This window comes from Tachysurus fulvidraco, chromosome 20 (genome assembly GCF_022655615.1).
Source record: "Tachysurus fulvidraco isolate hzauxx_2018 chromosome 20, HZAU_PFXX_2.0, whole genome shotgun sequence".
NCBI lineage: Eukaryota > Metazoa > Chordata > Actinopteri > Siluriformes > Bagridae > Tachysurus > Tachysurus fulvidraco.
This window is the reverse complement of record NC_062537.1, coordinates 15825935-15846352: the sequence shown is the minus strand read 5'-3', so window position 1 is coordinate 15846352 and position 20418 is coordinate 15825935. Positions and strand designations below refer to the sequence as shown.

The window sequence follows — 20418 nt, the reverse complement described above, 5'->3', positions numbered from 1 at the left end:
ATTGACTTTTGACTGCAAAGGATTTGTAACCAATCATTAAAAATGACATTTTTCTTTATGATTGTTAGTTTATCAAATTACTTGCAGTCCATTTAAAAGTGCTATAAATCCTAGTGCATTTACCTAAATTGGATTTAAATACCTCTCTTAAATTATGGCTGCTTTGAATGCACATTTGTTATTTAATTTCAACTCCAATATATTGCTGTAGACTAAACTAAAAAAAACAAAAAAAAACAATAGATTTGTCGATGTCCTAATATTTATGGATCTGACTGGCCATTTTTATTGACTGCCCTTCAACAACTGCCCTTAGACTTCCACCATAAGTGATAAATTTCCTTTCAGTATAAGGAAAGGTTTAAAAAATGTATCCATGGCAATCATATATATGCTACAAATACAATAAGTAAATATTAAGTTGAAAAGAACTGTATTCATTTAAACAGAGTATTTAAACCTATATCTGGGTATTCTTACAAAAGAATATACATGAATGGATTGAGCTGTATGTGTAAAGTTGTGTTTTTGCATCTGAAGAGTTTTATACCTCTAAAAACAGACATTAAGAATAAATATCACCCCCACTTTTTCATCTGATTCTCCCCAGTGCTTGAAGGAGACAAAGCCCAGCGATCCATTTATCGCCAGAGTGAGAGTCATGTTTATGCCTCCGTTTAACCATCAGCCTCTATTGGACTCCCATTAGCAGATCGATATCTCAGCGATTGAGGAGGAGGCGTTGACATTTGAGGTTAATGACTGTATGCCCCAAAATCAATTAGGATCATCTCGTTAGCACTCCAACAATGTACCTGTTTCACTTGATAGCAGCAGCATGAATGAGGAGTTATGATTACCTCATGCCAAATGGATGGTTTTTTTGTCGATACCAGTATGGATCTGTCCTGGAGTGTTAGAATTTTAATAATGCAATTACTTTTGCTATATACCACCCTCTACGCTTGGGTTTTTTTGGTGTAATAAATGGCTGAATTTTGCCCTTCATACTTTTTCATAATCAAGAAAGGCAGCTTGGGATGTTTACACACACACACACACACACACACACACACACTCTCTCTCTCTCTCTCACACACACACACACACACACACACACACGTACAAACTATAGACGATAGCAGTAGAAAAAAAACAACAAAATCCATTATTGTCTGCCAATGCCACCTCAAGCCATATGTGACATGTACAAACTGTTGCTGGAGGGTGATGACGGTCGCTTTGATTTTTTTTCCTTGTTGTTGTTGTTTTTTTCCTCAGCATGAAGGTTGAGTTGAGTCATTTTGCACCCAATTACACTGCAGTAAATTTGTCGGATGGTTCTTGTCGTGCTGTATTGATCTGCCGTGTCACCTTGAACTTGTTTATTGACACATCGAAAGCGCCCCTCTCAATTTACTGCCGCTCAATTATGGTATTCATATGATGTCAGAGCCGTGGCTGTCTGTCACTGTAGATTACGCTCGTTTACTCCCTCCCCCGTTTCTCCTCAGCCCCTTCTCTCTCTCCATCACCTGCCATCCGCCTGCCATCGTCCCCTGACCTTTCCTTTAGACAGATGGCACTATGGAAAGCATGCTATTAGCACACATGTCATATTACTCCTGACCAGATCCCTGCTCTTTTTTTTTTTTTTCCCCGTACATGAGAGGTACTTGTTCAACAAATGGATTTTCAATTTGCTAGCTGTGGACACTTTTTTTCTTCTTTTCACTGGCAATAAGAAAAATCACCCTGAAGTAAAGAGAGCACAGAAAGGCTGCTGAAAAAAAGAAGGCTCGGTTTTTTCTTCTCTTCTCTCCTGTACATATTCTTCTTTCCAGAATCAAAATTTCTGTCCGAGGACTCAGTTTAGAAGTTTTTGGAAGGGTTATTCTCATTCAGGGAAAGATGTGAACACAAAAATGTACAAACGATGTTCATTCAGAAACGAGATCATCAGAACAGTTTTGTTGGATTGTCAACCTTTTCTAGAAAGGTCACACAAACATGATTCATGTGTGGGTATTAATCACTTTACATAAAATGTTTCACACTGTTGAGGGTTCACATGCGAATTAAAGAAACTCTGTGTATATGGTTTAATTTTCTTTAAAAAAAAAATGTTTTTCACATATGATTTTTTTTTTTACATGTAATATGTGCACAGTTTCAGTTTGATTTTTTACATGATTAACTTTAAACATTTAAAGTTTAAATGTTTCACACTTTAAATGTGAATTTCCCACATTTGCTGCCTTTGTGGGCCTATATTGTTTTCACATTCATGACATGCGGTTTGATTTTTTTTTAAAAATCGTATTTGAAACGATTCGAAACGATTTGAAACAACATTTATTTATGTTAATTTGGCACATTTAAGGTATTTGTAGTTTCTCATTATTATGTTTACGTGTATGATTTTTTTACATGTAGGATATGTGATTTTCACTTTATTATTATTATTATTATTATTATTATTATTATTATTATTATTATTATTATTATTATTATTATTATATTCACTTAATGTCATGTTTATATACATCAGGGCACAACAAGCTATTTTCGTGTGATTATATCTTTCCACTAGTGATTATGTGAATAAAATATGCTAACTAATCTTGTTCAGGTGTGTTTCATCGTGTTATAGATGTGATTTTTCTTTAACGAAAGGTGAAATGCAGATTTTGGATTCTGACGAATGAATTTTCACCAGAAATCAGCATTACTAACAGTTGTTAGTTTAAACCAAAGTTGTGATGTGAATTGATTTGAAGCCCCCCCCCCCCCCCCCCCCCCCCCAAAAAAAAAAAAAAAAAAAAAAAAAACACCCCCAGAGATAAGCTGAACCTTGTTTCATAATGAGGCCTTTGGCAGGACCCTGGCTAAGTGTTTCCATAAGCCCAGCACTCAGGAGTGGCCACAAAGGGCATGCTCTGGGCCCGTTTACTGCTATTGCACAGATGCTGGGGTCCATTTGCTATAGCTGAGGTCAGAGATCACCTGTGAATCTTTGATTTCACTCCATCCATCAGCTTTATGGCCACGGTGCATCAGGACGCATACACATGCAGGGGATCACGAGGGGACACGGTTCATCTGACTGTCTGACTGGCCCAATTCCCTCTCCTGCTGATCCGGGGGTCAGAGGATCACTCTGCTTTTACATCACTTAAAGACTAATTATCAAGGATACAGAGAAATGGTGAGGAATGAAAAGTGACTGGATGAATGAAGGATGAGATGAACAGTGGGAAATATGGATTAGTGTTCATTTCGAGACTGAAGCTAAGACAAGAACAGTAATGTCTTGTCTGGGAAAGTTCATAAAAACACTGTATGTGTATGTTTACTAGAGAGTTCAAACCTGCATCAACTGACAGGTTCTGTAAAATTACACCGTAATGTTGTTTAGATACCAATAAGAAAAGTGATGAGTGAAAGAATAACACTATTTTGGGTCATTGGGTCTAATTTAGAATAACACAGTCTTGGTGAAAAAAGAAAAAAAAAACACACCAAACTTCCTTTCCTTGTTTACTCCACATTGTCCATGTGTTTGTAAGGCGGTCAGTGACTACGGTGTGATGTGGCCTGATAACCGGAAGCAGTGTTTCTTTCAAGTGTTCACTATGATTTGTTACAGTACGGTGATGATGAAAAAATGTAAAAACTGTTATTTATTAACGAACAACATGTTGCACCATTATGTTGGTTGTATTTATCCATTTGTAGTTACTTTTAATGTTTCAGTTATCACTTACATTATAGTTAACTACCAGCTACTATATTAATCTGTTTTCAAGTTAATACTATTTAAAAAATAGAAATCAATTAAAATTAATAAATGTGCCTTGGGAAAAGCACAACATCTGCACAACATCTGCACAACTCCACAGCACTGACACTGTATACGGCAAATCGATAACTATTGGAAAATTCCTACTTACAAAAAGCTTCACTGTCTCAACATTTGTACAACACAAAAACCTTGGGTTGGAAACAAATTTGTCCCGTTGAATTATTTTTATTAAAAGAGTTTTAAAAGTTTTTTTTTTTTTTTTTTATAAATTTTTAAAGCAATTTACAGCAATAATCATGTGTTTCTTGTTCTTCTGTTGTTGTTCATCACCGTTATTTAATAAAGCAGTTCAAAAAATAAACATGAATTGAAACATTGTTCTGTTTAAAAAACAAATAGTAGATTTTTAGCACCAAGGTTTTTATTATTATAGTATATTGTGTTATACAAATAACTTTTTTTTCTTTTTACAAAAATTAAAATACACTTTCATTGTTTAAAGTGATCTATTAATTACAAAAAAATCACAAATGTTATTTATATTGTTATATTTATATTTAAATGCCAATAATATCAGGACGTTTTTGACCAGAACAGTACTAAAAGGTCAGAAGAGTGAACATAACACAAGGGTTAATAATGACATATTTTATTATGTTTATTGTTATTTGTTTATGTTAAATGTAAATGAGTTTTATTTTATGTTGAAATAAATTGTGTTAGATCAAGTGCATTATTATAAACATGTCAATGGATCAGATTCTTTCAGCATTGTGCTGATATCAATTTGATTCAATAATTACAACATATTATTATTTCATCGATATATTTTGGAGCATTACAAATGAATACAGATTTAAAATTTAAATGTTGCTTAAACGTGACCATTTAGATGAAAATGAATCATTTTGGAGATGATTCATAAACATAGAGAATGTGTTTATTTTGTGAAATAACAATGTGAGTTTTCCTCTGAGTGTGTACCCATGTAACTACAGGAGGCCTCAAGGGACAAAAGCCACTCCTGCCTCCTGTCACTTTCTTTTCCTGTCAGCCACTTAAATAATGACAATTTAATTTCCTGTCTAATTGGACCTGTAAGTTATTTAAATAAAGCACTCTGTGTGTGTAAAGGAGGAGGGAGAGGAGAGAGTAATGACAGCTCATCGTACACTCATTTCCTACTGAGAGGGGTGAGAGCGTCAAGGCACGTCTGAACAACCTATCGGGATACTTATTTTGTTTAAGTGGAAGACAGCGGGTATGATAGAGGTGCACTATAATCTTCTCCTGACCCTCTTGTAAATAATCGTGTCCTTGCTTCATTCATGCAATGGCTTTGTGGCTGCAGTTTATATAAAAGCCTTCACTCTCTCGCTCAGCACTTATTCACTAACTTGCTCTGATTAACACGCTTATTCTCATTTCTTCAAGTAGCTGTGACTGTCCATTTTAATAGTGAGTGATGGGAAGTAAATCAACCCTATAATCTTGAGATTAAATATATCTTCTAGAAAGAATCTATCTGGATTTGCTCTGTTTTTTTTTACTATCCTGAGCTTTAGGGAACCGAAGACTTTAATCTAAATGATGATTTAAGTACATTTTAGATATTAAATGTTGGCCCAACCTAGAGTTTGGGGTTTAAAGGAATGGAATTTTCCTGATGAAAAGAGAATGAGTTTAGGTGCGTAAATGGGATGAAAGTTTTTCATTTATTTATGCATTTGTTTAATTAAATTCTGTTTCCGTTAGAAATATATTGAGACTTAGCAGGGCCTGACTCTGTGTGGATGGAAATCACAGATTCCCAGTTAACAATTTGTGGTTAGTTGAGGATTCTTCCCTAATTTGGTCACCTGACATATCACAGCCACCATGAGGGGAGCATGTAAAGCATGTGATGGTTCAGAACTGCTTCCTCCAAGACTACTGGTCTTTCTGCATCAGGGCAGCGGAACACAGTCAGAGGACAATGCTGTAAATGTGAGGATGTGGTAGCTTAGTGGTTAAGGCATTGGGTTACAATTTGGGAGGTTGTGAGTCCGGTTCCCAGGTCTACCAGCTGGGCTACTGATCCAGTGCTGGGCCCCTGAGCATGGCCCTTAACTCTTGATTTGCACAGTTGTTTAAAACAAGATAAAAATATAATTCACTCTGGATAAGGGTGTCTGCCAAATGCTCGTCCACATACATGAGCTCAGGGATGCACAAGATTGGCTACTGTTGCTATGATATCCTGTAGATCCTCTCGTACACAGATAGCTGTGTCAGATTTGTTGCCTTGGGTCCTGGCCACAGATGGCTGTGGCATCATCTGGATTTAAATTTGAGGGTTTCCCGGTGTGTCCAGTAACATATTTCTATAAGCTTTTCTTTTCAACAGCAATCTTTCAAAAGGGACTTAAATTTTTTTTTAAAACTGACCTTTCCATAGTGATATCTTGTACTTGGGAATGTTATGTGAGCAATGTTCTATATTATAATATAATATATAATAATATAATATAATAACAAACCATTATTACAAGTCATTGATTGGTTCATGAACTTTTTTTTTTTTTTTTTTTTTTTAATTTTACAATATTTTCCAAAGAGATCTTTCTAATCTTCTAAGAAATGACCAGCTGATTTGGTACACATTCTGATAACATTGATTTCTTGCTGGTGTTGTGATTGATTTTTATTCTTATTCCTATAAGCCGGACCAATAGTCCAGTACAGTGAGAGAAGATTTGTGTTATACTGTATGATAAAATGTAATAAAAATCCATCTCAAAGATTATAAAAAAATTATATACCTGGTGTAGGAGGGCTGGGAAAGTGAACTCCTTTGTACAATCATTGGTTTCTATTGCGGCAATTTAGTTTCAGTGAAATATACAGCCACAGGAGTAAACCTGTAATCAGACAGTTTCCAAATTTAATGATATGAAATAATAGATTTTTAATTATAACAAACTCTTTTTGAGCACAAACACCTCATTATCTCGCAGGTAATGAAAATCATATTACCATCTTGCCGAGTGATGGCCAATAAAAACGTTCCTACATGCAGTGTATGAACTTCTCAAGCTGGTCCACTGTGACGGACAGGTAGGAAAATACGAACACACACACACACACACACACACACACACACACACACACACACACATGCACACACAGATACTCTGATGTGATGTTAGCATGAGCAGCTTGACCCGTGTTTGCTGATTTACAAAAGAACGGCTCTGTAATTGAGCTGGGGAATTCAGTTTTACTTATGTCCAATTACGCTCTAAATCTGCTGTCTCCTAAATGCGATTATTGCAGTACAGTAAGTCTCTCCCATTGGGTTCCATTAACTTTGATTACTGCAAATTATTTACTTACAGCTTTGCTGCATGTTATTGCACCAGCACGCACTGGAGAAGTCATTCATTTTGCAGCGAGAGTGCACCCTGGTGCTTCAGGTGCACAAACAATACCCAAACACACACACACAAACACACAAACACACACATCCACGAACATCTGCAGCAGTAAGTGCAGATTTATGAATGTTACATTATTGGGAACGAGAGATGTTCTGAAAGGCACAACTAATGGAAACTTCACATACAACTGCATGAGCGATCGTGTGAGTAATGTTTTAGATTTCATGTAAACAAGCATGAGAAGATCATTTATGTTTCATTATGTAATGCTCTGAAATTTCACATGTGAACAAAAAATTTCAAATAAGCGTCAAAAAGCCATTTGTACATTTATTCACATGGGGATTAAAAATTTCTAGAAAGGTTTGGATCGGATAAGTATAAGTATAAGTAGCCTTCTTCTGTGTATCCATTCTGTCTTTCCTCCTTATCTCCTCCCGTGTTTTGCCCTGAGCACATCAATATCACACTGTGAGCTCTGTGTCAGGCTGGAGGGCTCACACACTCTACACACACTCTACACACACTCTACACACACTCTACACACAAAGTACTCACACGCTCACAGAAACAAGAATCCCTGCTGGTGAGAAGAGAAAAAAGACTCCACCACCACCAAAAACAATATTTTTCCTATTAACTATTTCCCCCCCAATTATCTACCTAATTTAGTCACTTGCAAATTTCCAGGTTTTATCTATAAAAGCTAACATCGGCTACCTTCCAGGGACGGTGAAGGCTAACTCATGCTTGTGAAGCCTTCACCTTTCAAACCGCCAATCATGCTGGACTAGGTAGCGTAACCCACTCAGACGTCAGCTCTATCTACCCTTTTCTTCATACATGAGCTCGTACAGTATCTTTCTACGATTGGCTAGTGTTGCTGTGATTGACAGGAGAGACAGTATGACATCCCTCCCACTCAGACTGCACAAACAGTTTTACTCTCTTGTTCTCCCAGTGCAATTGTCAGGTTTTGAACAAAGATCTCTCGTCGATAGCGTGACATCTTTAACGTTGCCCTGACTTCCAATGAACAACGTAAAGAGTGGAAGAAAAGAAGAGACCGCAATTTTATTTATTTATTTACCTTTATTTATAGTTATATTCCCATAGAATGAAGCTGAAGAGCAGACACTGATCTTTCCAAGCTGTGAAACCCATCATGCATGCTTTTGTGTACTGTGTCTAGTGGGATTAAACCCATGGCCTCTACAGATTTTGTCGTTCTAAAAGGCCGATAGTAAATCCAGATGTTGCGAGGCAAACTGTGATCTTTGATGGGACATACGTATAGGAGGTGAGGGAAAAGCTCAAAGGCCTAATTTCACCAGCATTGTCCCTCACCTAATTGTGAAATTCCATCTGTCTTTTTTTTGTAAAGGGAGGGCTTTCTGGCTTTCTGTCTCTGCCAGCTTCCTGATGCTTCCAGCTAAAAGAGCGAGTCTAATTTCATTTCGGTTTGTCTTAGGACAACCCTTTAGATGTTTAATTCAATCCCATTTTCGTGTAATCAGGCAAAAGGCTTCCCTTGAGGTAGAGCAAAGCTATGAGGACCTGCAGCTCACAATTTGCAAATGTAATTGGTCCACCTCTCTCTCTCTCTCTCTCTCTCTCTCTCTCTCTCTCTCTCTCTCTCTCTCTCTCTCTCTCTCTCTCTCTCTCTCTCTCTCTCTCCTCCCCTTGTGTTCAACCACAAGCATTATTAACTAATATCATTTTTTAATGTTTTTTCCCCCCATTCTTTTTTTCACTCTTTTTCTCTGTTCCTCAAATGACACCTCTGTTCACATATCCAAACTCATCTCCCAGCCTAACGGAGAGAGAGAGAGAGAGAGAGAGAGAGAGAGAGAGAGAGAGAGAGAGAGAGAGAGAGAGAGAGAGAGAGAGAGAGAGAGAGAGAGAGAGAGAAGACAAGAAACATCATCCGACGTTTTCCTCAAGGCAACCCTGTTGTTATTGTAAAATTCATATTTCTCTGGATTTACAGCCGCTGGATATTGAGTACAAAATCCATTATCATTTGTATATTTTAATTATGCAAATGAGGCTGCTCAGCTGGCTGGTCGATCCTGCAGGGAAGCCTAACTTCATTTCGGGTGATTACAATTTATCCAGTCGAGTCACTTTAATTGTAACAAGCTAATTACCTTGTTTCATTTAGTTTTAACAATGCCAAAAGAAAAGCATGCGGTGATAGCATGCTCATTCACTGAGGGCCCTGGAAAGCCAAGCACAATAACAAGTAGGAGAGAGAGGGAGAGAGAGAGAGAGAGAGAGAGAGAGAGAGAGAGAGAGAGAGAGAGAGAGAGAGAGAGAGAGAGAGAGAGAGAGAGAGAGAGAGAGAGATACAAAGAAAGGGATGTGTGTCTGTAAATGAGGTCTCTGTGTAGGTATATGGCAAAGTTTCAGAAATCTTTTCAGAAGTCTTTTATAAAGAAATCAAAACACCATTATCAGGTCCACAACTTTCCTCCTAGATCATAGAAGACATTTGTAATTCAAGCGCATGATTGACAGGTGAGATGAGTCGGTATGTGTGTGAGTGTGTGTGTGTGTGTGTGTGTGTGTGTGTGTGTGTGTGTGTGTGTGTGTGTGTGTGTGTGTGTGTGTGTGTGTTACTGAGTGTTATAGCTGTACAGGGTCCACTGTGGCAGATTTCCAGTGGAGATCAAATGAGATGAAGGATTTGGGGTGCATGCCAGCTCCCTCTGCTTCTCCTGCAGTCGTCAGACAATTAACAAGAAGGAATACTGTGTGTGTGTGTGTGTGTGTGTGTGTGTGTGTGTGTGTGTGTGTGTGTGTGTGTGTGTGTGTGTGTGTGTGTGTGTGTGTGTGTGTGTGTGTGTGTGTGTGTGTGTGTGTGTGTGTGTGTGTGTGTGTGTGTGTGTGTGTGTGTGTGTGTGTGCGTGTGTGCGTGTGTGCGTGTGTGTGATTGTTCTTGAGAGAATAAGGCTAAAGACAAAAGCAAAATAAACAACTTGGCTCACATCATTAAAGCTCATATTTTTTTAACGACTAACTAAAAACAGGGTTTAAGACGGTATACTTTTTTAAAGTCTGATTTGATTGATCTGATCTATAAATAAATGTTTTTCATATAAGCATATGAAATTATTTTGCTAGATATATATAGCTAGTAAGATGTGCATGTAGATATTCGTCATTTAATTTGCTTTTGTTATACCTCAGCACTGTTGAATTCTCAAATCTGATTGGTCAAAAGGTGTTGATTTATTTTCTATGTCAGCAGCTGTGGCTGTGATGCCTGGTATGAGCCACAGTGCCGGTGTATTGTTTATATTAATGCACTTGTTCTAATGTATATTATTGTTTGTACTGTAAAAAAAATTCCCTGGAATATTGGCCAATCTTTATTAGTGTCATCTAATAATAAAGAAATTTAAATGTGCTGTTATTGACACGGTGAAGCTTTCAAGGAGACGATTATTTAGCATTTATGTAAAGAGAAAGTCATTTGTGGCATTCGACAGGCGCCCTTATCCCGAGCAACTTACATTTTTATCTCATTTTATACAACTGAGCAATTGAGGGCTAAGGGCCTTGCTCAGGGGCCCAGCAGTGGCAGCTTTGTGTACCTGGGATTCTTAAGCACTAGGCCATCACACCCCTCCAGATGTTGTCATGATCCTTTAACATTAGGCTCCCTGGAAAGCTGGAAAGCTCTTTTTGTACTTTCACCTTAGAGACTCCAGTGTCAGGACTTTGGGTCAGTAGGTTTTCTCCAGGAGTCTTCAAAGCAGATGATTTTAAAAAAAAATTCTGGAGTTTTTTTCTAGGTTCTTTCTGGAACATGTTTTTAGTACTTGAAAAAAAAAGATAAACAGAAGGACTGCTAAAGTGTAAGTGAAAACAAGATGTAACTGGTTTCTGTAATTGCCCCCAAATTGTGTATAAGTGTGTGAATGGAAGAATGTCTCATCCAGGATGTATTCCTGTGTCAAAGCCAGCGTTCCTGGGATAAGCTCTGGGTCCATCACTGCCAGGATAAAGTGTTAAACTTGCTGTTTAAGACATTTCTTTTCCTTGTTGTTGTTGTTGTTGTTGTTGTTGTTGTTGTTGTTGCTCCACAATGTTTAATCTCAAGAATTAATATAATGTGAAAATGATTCATTTACAGAACAATTTTTTGTCAGTATTTAATCATTCAGCTCACTCACTCTCATTTATTTTGTCATACTCATGGAATTGGTTGTATATCAAGACCAAATATTTTCAGAAGTACTTTCATCGTGTATTTAAATAGAGTGTATACTTAAATCGCAAAGAGTCTTTAATCCACTGCATTTTATCCTGACCTCCACTTTCACCTCCTACTAAAGTGAAAATACAAAAGAGCTTTCCAGCCAATCAGGGAGCTTCATGTTAAAGGATCATAGCAACATCTGGAGCCCTACTAATATACTGGATAGGTTTACTCTGAAATCATGTAAATATGTTTCTCCTTTTAGCCACGAAGATTAATAACGATTTTAGAAAAGATTTCTATAATCCGCAATCTACTTGCTGGTGCAGATTCAGAGGGAAAAAAAACAAAAAAACAAATACAATATATATATATATTTTATATACAGTCATTTATGGAATGAAGAACAAACCATCTGTCCATTCAGTAAAGTTGTATTGTTAAGCAACATACAACACAGACTTTGTGCTCAGAAAGAGATATAATTCATTATAAACAAGTCAATAAGTTCAAATGAAGTGAAATGCAAAATAAAAAAGTACCTGAAATAATTTTATTTAGAAATAAAATACATTTTCATTCAAATTATATAATTTGTAATTTCATTGGATTTCTTTTTAAATGTAATACTTAGTACTTATTGTTCTTAAAGTATGTACATTTAACCCAGAAAAAAAAATCTAAATTTTATTTTATTTCATTTATTTTAAAATAGAAGCTAAAGAAGCTAAAAAAATAACAAAAAATAAGTGTCCCAAATGTCTCTAGTCATAAGGGAAATGAACACTTTTTACTAAAATATCTGCCATACATTTATATACTTCTGTATGTATATAAAATATTTTATACTTCTCTATGTATGGAAACCGTTGGGAAATATATATTTAGTATTTATTACAAATTAGTAGCATAGAAGTTTCTGGAAAACTAGTGAAACGGAGCTAAGCTTAAATCTAATGTTTGAAATCTGAAAATTCCTAAAGCTACTTCTCATTTACAGATGTTACTCATATCATCTGAAACAGAAATAAACAATATACTTAATTATACCTAAATATATTTCTGTTTAATTCTGGAATATATACCATACTTTCACCATAAAAAATAGTGTTTTAATTTTTATTTTCTTTTATTTTTTTCATTAACCCTAAGTACACTGTTGTCGACAAATGATTGATTTTAAGTCTTGCATTTCAGTGTGAGATGTTTGTTTTTCCTTCTGTTACCAACCTTACATAGAATTTTAGTGATAACACTTAAATTTTAGACGCTTATGAACAAGCACTTGGGGTGTCTCAGAGTTTGATATCAACATTTACTTAGAAACATTTGCTTGGAAAAAAACGAAATATTTTTTTTTTTTTTAGTAACTTTTCTATGAAAATATTACCCCTGGTAAGCCAGGTAAATACAGAAAAAGCCCAAATTCCTAAATCTCTGAGTATTTCATATGACTCATTAAACACCACTATAAAGTGACATGACAAAGAAATCCAATGCTGAACAAAGACACAACAAAACAGGAGCAAATTTCTGACACGATCTCATACTAGTGGTTCTCTGGCAGTACCACTGTTCCAGGATGAAGAGACTTTCAAGAATCTCAAATCCTTAAGATATGACATGTTTTCTTCTGTTATTTCCTTCATATTCCTGGCTCTTGCATCATTCTCCAATAGTCTCCAATAATAATACGCTATAATACACTACTTAATCTTCTCAGTCAACGCAGATAAACATGATCCGTCATGTAGTCATGTGATTAGAGGTAGTTTTTATGGTGAATGTTATTAACAGCTGCCATTAAAATGCTTAAAATTGCTCTTGTGGCAGTCAGAAGTTTAATCCCAGTGCATTAACAACGGCTTGTTTTCTGAAGCCAGCCATCTCGCATCCTGGGATATGTGTGCATTGTGATTTAATCCTCATTCAGTCCAGTACGTGGTGTAAGCAATTGTACGAGTCTGTTTTCCTGGTCATGTGATTCCCGAGCTGTTGAAATACGTTTAATATGTTTTTCATTGTCATTGCTGTTGATGTGAGAGAGCTAATGAGAATTGTTATTTAAAAACAGGAAGAGATTTGTGAGCGGTTGCCTCAAAAATAATTATGTGTGTTAATTGGCTTTGCTTGTGTGTGTTTGCCCACTGGTGCCTCCCAGGTAGAACATTTGACTGAAGTGTGTGTATTTAATGATGTCAGTTTGGTGAAAATGTCTCACAAAAGGCTCGCATACAGCCCGCTTTACTCAGCCGTCATTAGAACAGCGTCTTGAGTTCTAAGACGTTTTGTTTTGTGAGTGTTTGGAAAAAATACCACTTCTTTTTTATTTTCTTTACATTTACACTCATTTTATACTCCATGCTCATTTATGCAAGTAGCCAATCAGGTAGCAGCTGTGAGATGCATAAAATCATCAAGATACATATTGCTCACAAACATCACAAAGATGAGAAAAGAGGAAATGCATGATCTCAGAAACTGCTAATCTTCAGGGATTTACATTCGATCACACACAACAGTCTTCATAGAATACACAAAATGGCAATTTTTTTTTTGTAAGAGACAATTCTGCAGGGTTAATTAGATCTGAGATTCACTGAAACAGGACTGATGAATATTGAGAAAAAAACACACCAGCTGGACTTTATTCTGTTTTGATAATGACGAGAAAGACCACATTGAACAACATGTCCATTTGACTATAATGTATTTAGCGATTTGATCCAGTCACACTTAGAAAGCAAGGTTTTACACTAGCATGACCGTATGTACTGCTCAGTTTATTAAACAGAATGACAGCAAAAACAAGGATGGAAAGCAGGCTACATAAAAAACATTTCCCCATGACATGACCCATCATTTTTAGCCGTTTTCTTCAATTTAGTCGTACCAACATCCGCTTCTGCCTAGTTGCCTCACATCCTGTATACACTCATCGCATACACTATATGTGTATGATTTCCTCTTATAGTCATATGGAAGATCATCATGAAGAGGTTCATCTTTTTTCTAGCACACATTAACAGGTTGTAAAAAGAATTGATGTCATAAAATCCTGCTAATCGTCACGAGAAGCAAAACAATTAGGATGCCAAAAACATGTCCGGTTATTGTTTGTCTGTGGGCACCAAGAACAGTAAACACTTTAATCTGCCACGTTTCCCACTGCTTCGGCGGATTACAGCACAGATTAGGAGATTGTACAATTAATACTGGCAGGGACACCATATGCAACGTAATTCTTACAAGTGATCATGTCTGGCCTGTGAGGTTTAGGTTTAGACAGATAGATTACGAACTCTGAGGCTTACATTCTTACTTACTTTGGTTTGTTATACACTTTTATACATGACTTTATTAATGCTTATGTGACTGAAATGTAATGCTAAAATACTGTATATAGCAATGTAGGAAGTTAAAAAAAACAACATAAAACCCTGGAAGCCCATTTATCCAATTGCCCTGGAATGCTTTCCTCATTTAGAGCACTGTGTAAATGAATGAAATTGTAAAATTATAGGGATCATAAATGGTTAATGGACTTCCTGTCTCCAGAAGAGGAGCAACGCTGGCCCGTTCCACACAAACAATGGTGATTAAGCAGTGGATTAAACCTCCTCATGAATAATGAAGTACTATGTTTTCCCTGCTTCCTGTCCTCTTCCTCTAATAGCCACATTAGAAGCTGTTTACAAGTTGGTGGTGAGAGGAACTAAGAGAGAGAGAGAGAGAGAGAGAGAGAGAGAGAGAGAGAGAGAGAGAGAGAGAGAGAGAGAGAGAGAGAGAGAGAGAGAGAGAGAGAGAGAGCCCTTAATGAGCCAGAGAAAGAGAGAGATAGAGTGAGAGATGTGGTTCCATCTACAGTAAATTAGTTCTGTATGTATACAAACATGGCAAAGAGTCAGATTTCTGTCAGATTCCTGCTACCTGTGACAATGAGGCCGGGAGCCCAGGTGTATAGCAGGAGCCAGAGAAAGTGAGAAAGTGTCTCATTATAAGTCCTGAAATAAACAAACCTGACTGTGGGCTTGTCTAATCATTCAGAACGTGTATAGTTGGAAGAGTTTGCTTAATTGTGATCCCCATTCACCTGGAGCAGAGTTTCTTACAACGGCATTCTTTATACACAAAGCCTCTCACGTTACAGAAAACCCTCACTAAATTCAGATCAATATTTTCCCTAATACTCTTGTCTGTGAATGCATTTGTAAATGGAGTAGTGATCTGAAGGAATTACTCACTAAACATTAAAAACACTTACAAACTATGCAAATTCCCCGTTCTCACAACATTCCAGGATTCACAGGTTAACAAGTCCACTTCAGTAAGTGTACCTAGGAAGAAAATGTCAATTCTAATCCATAGTGATGCTTTACAGATAATTCCCAGTCCTGTTTAAATGGTCCAAGGTGCCTTGTTTCAAATAAAACTCTTAATCATTCACTAACTCACTAAACTTATTAAATACAGAGTCAAACTGAAACACTTCATGAATTCCCAAACCAGCTAAGCAATTAACATCAAAACTATTTAACAAGTTTTTTTTTTTTTTTTTTTTTTTACAATGTCATTGATTAGTGTAACATTTCTGCGATTTTTTTCCACATACATTGAAAAAAATCAAAATGACATTTAATCAGAATCAGAATCAGAATCAACTTTATTGCCAGGCATGTTTTCAAATGCGAGGAATTTGTTTTAGTGACATAATCTCCACAGTGTAACAGAATGACATATGTAGTATAGATTAAATTGTATGTACACATATATAGGTGTGAAATGTGCAGTTAAAATAAACATATGAAATATACATATGCAAATAAGTATAATAGTATTAGTACTTAATAGTATTTAATTAATGTAATAGAATTATAGTATACAGTATATATTGAAGTTTAATAGTATTTAGATCTGTCTCACCTAAAGTCATTTGTATAATATAGCATAAATACATGATAGAATTGATGAACAATTTTTTTTTTTTTTTGGAGGCCCAATGACAGTAGGGTTATATTGGAAAGCAGGTAGCTCTTCTAATATAGCAATAATACATTCTTGTATAATAATCTACAGCATGATACAGTTTCCTTCCTTGTTACAAATTTAAATGCAGATGTTTCTTGTTGTTTTATGCAATTATTTATCTAAACTATAAGCATGGCTGGTTTAGTGCAACAAACATGTTTTAAACCACAGCAATGTTGAGTACATGAATCTGATTCAGAGTCAAAATGTATTGATTCATTTTCTATAACAGTATCTATAGTAAAACTTTCACAGGCACTTGGAAGTTTGGCAGATGCTCCACATAATATAAAAAGGGCATATAATTGATTTTTAAAATATATTTTACAAAATATCATGGTTAGAAATATGTTTTTGTTGTTGTGATGTTTAGAGATGACTTCAGGACAGAGCGTTTTTGTGTTTTCTGGATTCTCTGTAACATAACAAGCATTTCTTTTATTTTAAGATTTCAGGAAACAAACAATGGATGGTTTATAGATTGTAATTCCCATATATATGACATATATGCGATAATGAAATGAAATCTGACTTTACGAGTGTAAAGAGATATGCTCAGATTTCAGAGCAGAGCTGCAGAAAGGTTGATGAACTAAAACCGCACAAAAGTAGTGACCTTCTGTGATCAGAGAGATCATCTTCCCTTACAGTCATGCGATGCAGACGTGTGCTTTTAGCTGTGTTTATGATTATTGTAAAAGACATACTAATGTTTGGAATTTCCTATATAACTAATCCTGCTCATGAATCATTTGTAAAGGATGTACATCTCAACCTCAACGTAGGGATCAATGAGCGGCTCATTGAGGAGCAGAGGTAAATGTTTCATGTGTTGTCATGCAGCTGTCTCACTTTTAATGATATTGTTGAATGATGAATGCCTTGTTCGTGGATTGTCTGTTGTGTTTAATACCAAAATAATTGATTTAGGATGCAGTAACAAAGTATTTTGAACATGTGCAATAACAGAAATTTTGAAAAACGTGCAATATTACCTATGTGCAATACTGTATGTCTGTTAGTGTAACTACTTATTCATGGTCTCTTTTTATACATTTTTGTTTTGTATATACTATATATTATATTATGTCTATTCTTTTTATATATTTGCATTTTCTTACTTTTGATTCTGTAACAGTGAAATTTCCCCATTGTGGGACAAATAAAGGTGTACTGTATCTTATCTTATCTTATCTTATCTTATCTTATCTTATCTTATCTTATCTATCTTATTTTCTATAATGCAGAAGTCTATAAAGACTTCATGGCTTTCAGGTTAAAAAAAAATGCTTTCCTAATTAATATTAGGCACAGGTTGGAAATCATGTCTGACTTTTGCCTGAATAATATTTTGGCTATATTTCAGGCAAAGTCTTCACAGTCATATCTGTGGACATATTGGACATCATTATTGAGTTATTTTGTAAAAGGTAATGTAAACAACCACTAATAGAAACTTAATACTGTAGTTGCCCAAACTTTAGGGAAAAGGGTATGAACTCAACTGTGAAAGACCGTATTTATTTGTCCCAAATTGCAATTTTATTAGTTATAATATTTGGTGACAGAAATTTACTTCTCTGGATTTGCTCAGCATTTAGTATGAGGCTAATAGGAAAGTGAAGAAAATCTGTCCCTCCCAAAATCCATAAATAGCAAATTGGATTTCACTTTAAACAAATTAAATGTTATTGTAAAGATGCACAAACCTTTTTTTTTTCCTTTTTGGCACAAATTTCATTTATTTAACCCAAATAACATTCAGGTTTTCTATACAGTAGAAAACTTCCAAATAGGACTAAAGGACAGAATTATAGCAAATTTCACTTATTTAAAAAAATATAATTATTTTTATTTATATTATTTAAATATATTTATCTACAAACAAACAAACAAGCCTATCTACATACATACACATTATTTATATACATATGTTATTTACATATATATGCATATCTATATACATAACCTTGATGAATAACTAGATAGACATTCAGACAGATTTTTTTTTTTTTTTTTTTGTAAAGATTTAGTATAAGGCTACATCAGACTCTGAACATGTCCAAATATCATCAACAATTAATTTTGGGGTAAATGGAACAGTTACATTTATTTTAGCCAGTGACCTTTTTGATTTTATTTTAAAGTATTTACTTTAAAGATACAGCAAGTTACAATTTAAGGGTCTCTCTCTCTCTCTCTCTCTCTCTCTCTCTCTCTCTCTCTCTCTCTCTCTCTCTCTCTCTCTCTCTCTCTCTCTGTTACAGTGTGGGACATTTGTTTATGCTTGTGGCATGTTATGGGTCCACTTGTCCCCTTAGAGAGAAGCATCACCACAAATCAATAGAAACTTCTGACTGAGCTACTTCATCCTATGATCACACATTTCTATTCTGATGGGAGTCTCTTGCAGGATGACTCTTCCCTGTCCACAGGGCACAAGGGATCATTGAATGGTCTGATGGACATGAAATTTATGCTCATATTCTATAACCTTCATGTTTACTAATGGAGAAGCTACAGGAGATTTTTGTCCTTTTTTGTTCTCCAACATCATCATCATCAACGCACCAGCTCAGAATATGTTTTGGAAGAATTTGTACTGAGGCGCATTGAGGCTGTTCGGGTTGCTTGGATTTTCCTTTCATTTGACACCTGTATTTGTATAATAATCCTGAATTTGAAGTTTTTTTTAAAAGTTTGCTCCAAACTGGGTACTGTACATATAAAAGGGGGGTTTGACTGCAACTGTGGTATTTTGATATACAAAATGCATCAGCCACATCATTCTGGGTTTCATCCACACACAAGAGCCTGTAGAAACGTTTCATTCATTTGGATAAACTTCCAAAACTGTGACGTACTTTACAATGTTCACATATTATTAAGAATGGATACAGAGACTCAAGAAAATCTATAGGCTGTGCCAGATCCAAATTTTTGTCCCGGTGAACCCAGGTCTATGTTGGCTTTCCAGGTAAAGCACTCTGCACTCTGGATGTACATAACAGAGCAATGAATTAACTCTACCAACACAAGTGTGTTAAAGGAGGAGAAAAAAGTCAGGTGTACTTGAAATGCTGGGCTGAAATGAAAACCACTAGACAATGGTTCCAGTTTTGCCAGCGTGAATTGCTCCCATTAACTCACAGGCAATTCCATGTGACTGAAGTGGTACCAAAGGGCAGTCTCTTTTGCATGTTTAGTATGTATATTTTACGTGAAAATGGGAATATAGTCTACATAATTGGACCCTAAGGACCACTGGTGCTAAACAGCTAATTAACAGTGCACAACATGTACTGTAGTTGTACTAAAGGTACAAAAGATGCAACTTTTATTTTTCAATTTGTATGTAATCAGTGAGAGGTGCTGGAATAAATAGTTTATTATATATATTATCCATTGCATACTTTTGTATGGTTTAGCGTTTATTTTAATATCTACACATACAATAAGCACAATTTATAAGGGCTTATTTGTTATTTGTCTCATTTTTGAGAATTTGAGTTGATTAGGTCAGCAACCCATTAGTCACTGTATGAAAGAAAAAGAAAAGGCTCAGAAATATAAAACAATGGTGCCAGATTGGGCGGTTTACCCTGGAGTGTGATATTTTTAATCACACTGGGCTGGGAGATGTGAGTTGGCAAAGTTACAGTATGGGCTGGTTTAGCATGCACAAGGCGGGTTTAAAACTGCGAATGTGTAGAATGGAGTGAACCCAATCTGGCAACCCGGCTTGTAGCGCCACTGTGTAAAAGAGAAACGCAGCACAAACGTGGAGACTGCGAGGGAGCGCAAAGACGCGCGCATGCTGAAAGCAGGTAAGTCATGTTCTTTATCTAAAGAGAGGGGGAAAAGTTTGCACTACAATAAAAACTACATGATGCATCAACACCTGCAGGGTTTAGCAGTCCAACTGGACGCAAATGAACACTGCGAGAGTGAGAGGTGTT

General features: G+C 35.9%; 1 protein-coding gene across 1 annotated transcript in view; it reads left to right on the top strand.

The window, feature by feature from the left end:
* The first annotated feature begins 20244 nt into the window (after positions 1–20244).
* The window catches only part of skor2 (SKI family transcriptional corepressor 2), a 14156-nt gene continuing 13982 nt past the window's right edge, over positions 20245–20418 (top strand). Inside the window, exon 1 of the mRNA XM_047804508.1 lies at positions 20245–20286. The gene's annotated coding sequence lies outside the window, so the exon portion shown is untranslated. The remainder of the gene's footprint in view (positions 20287–20418) is intronic.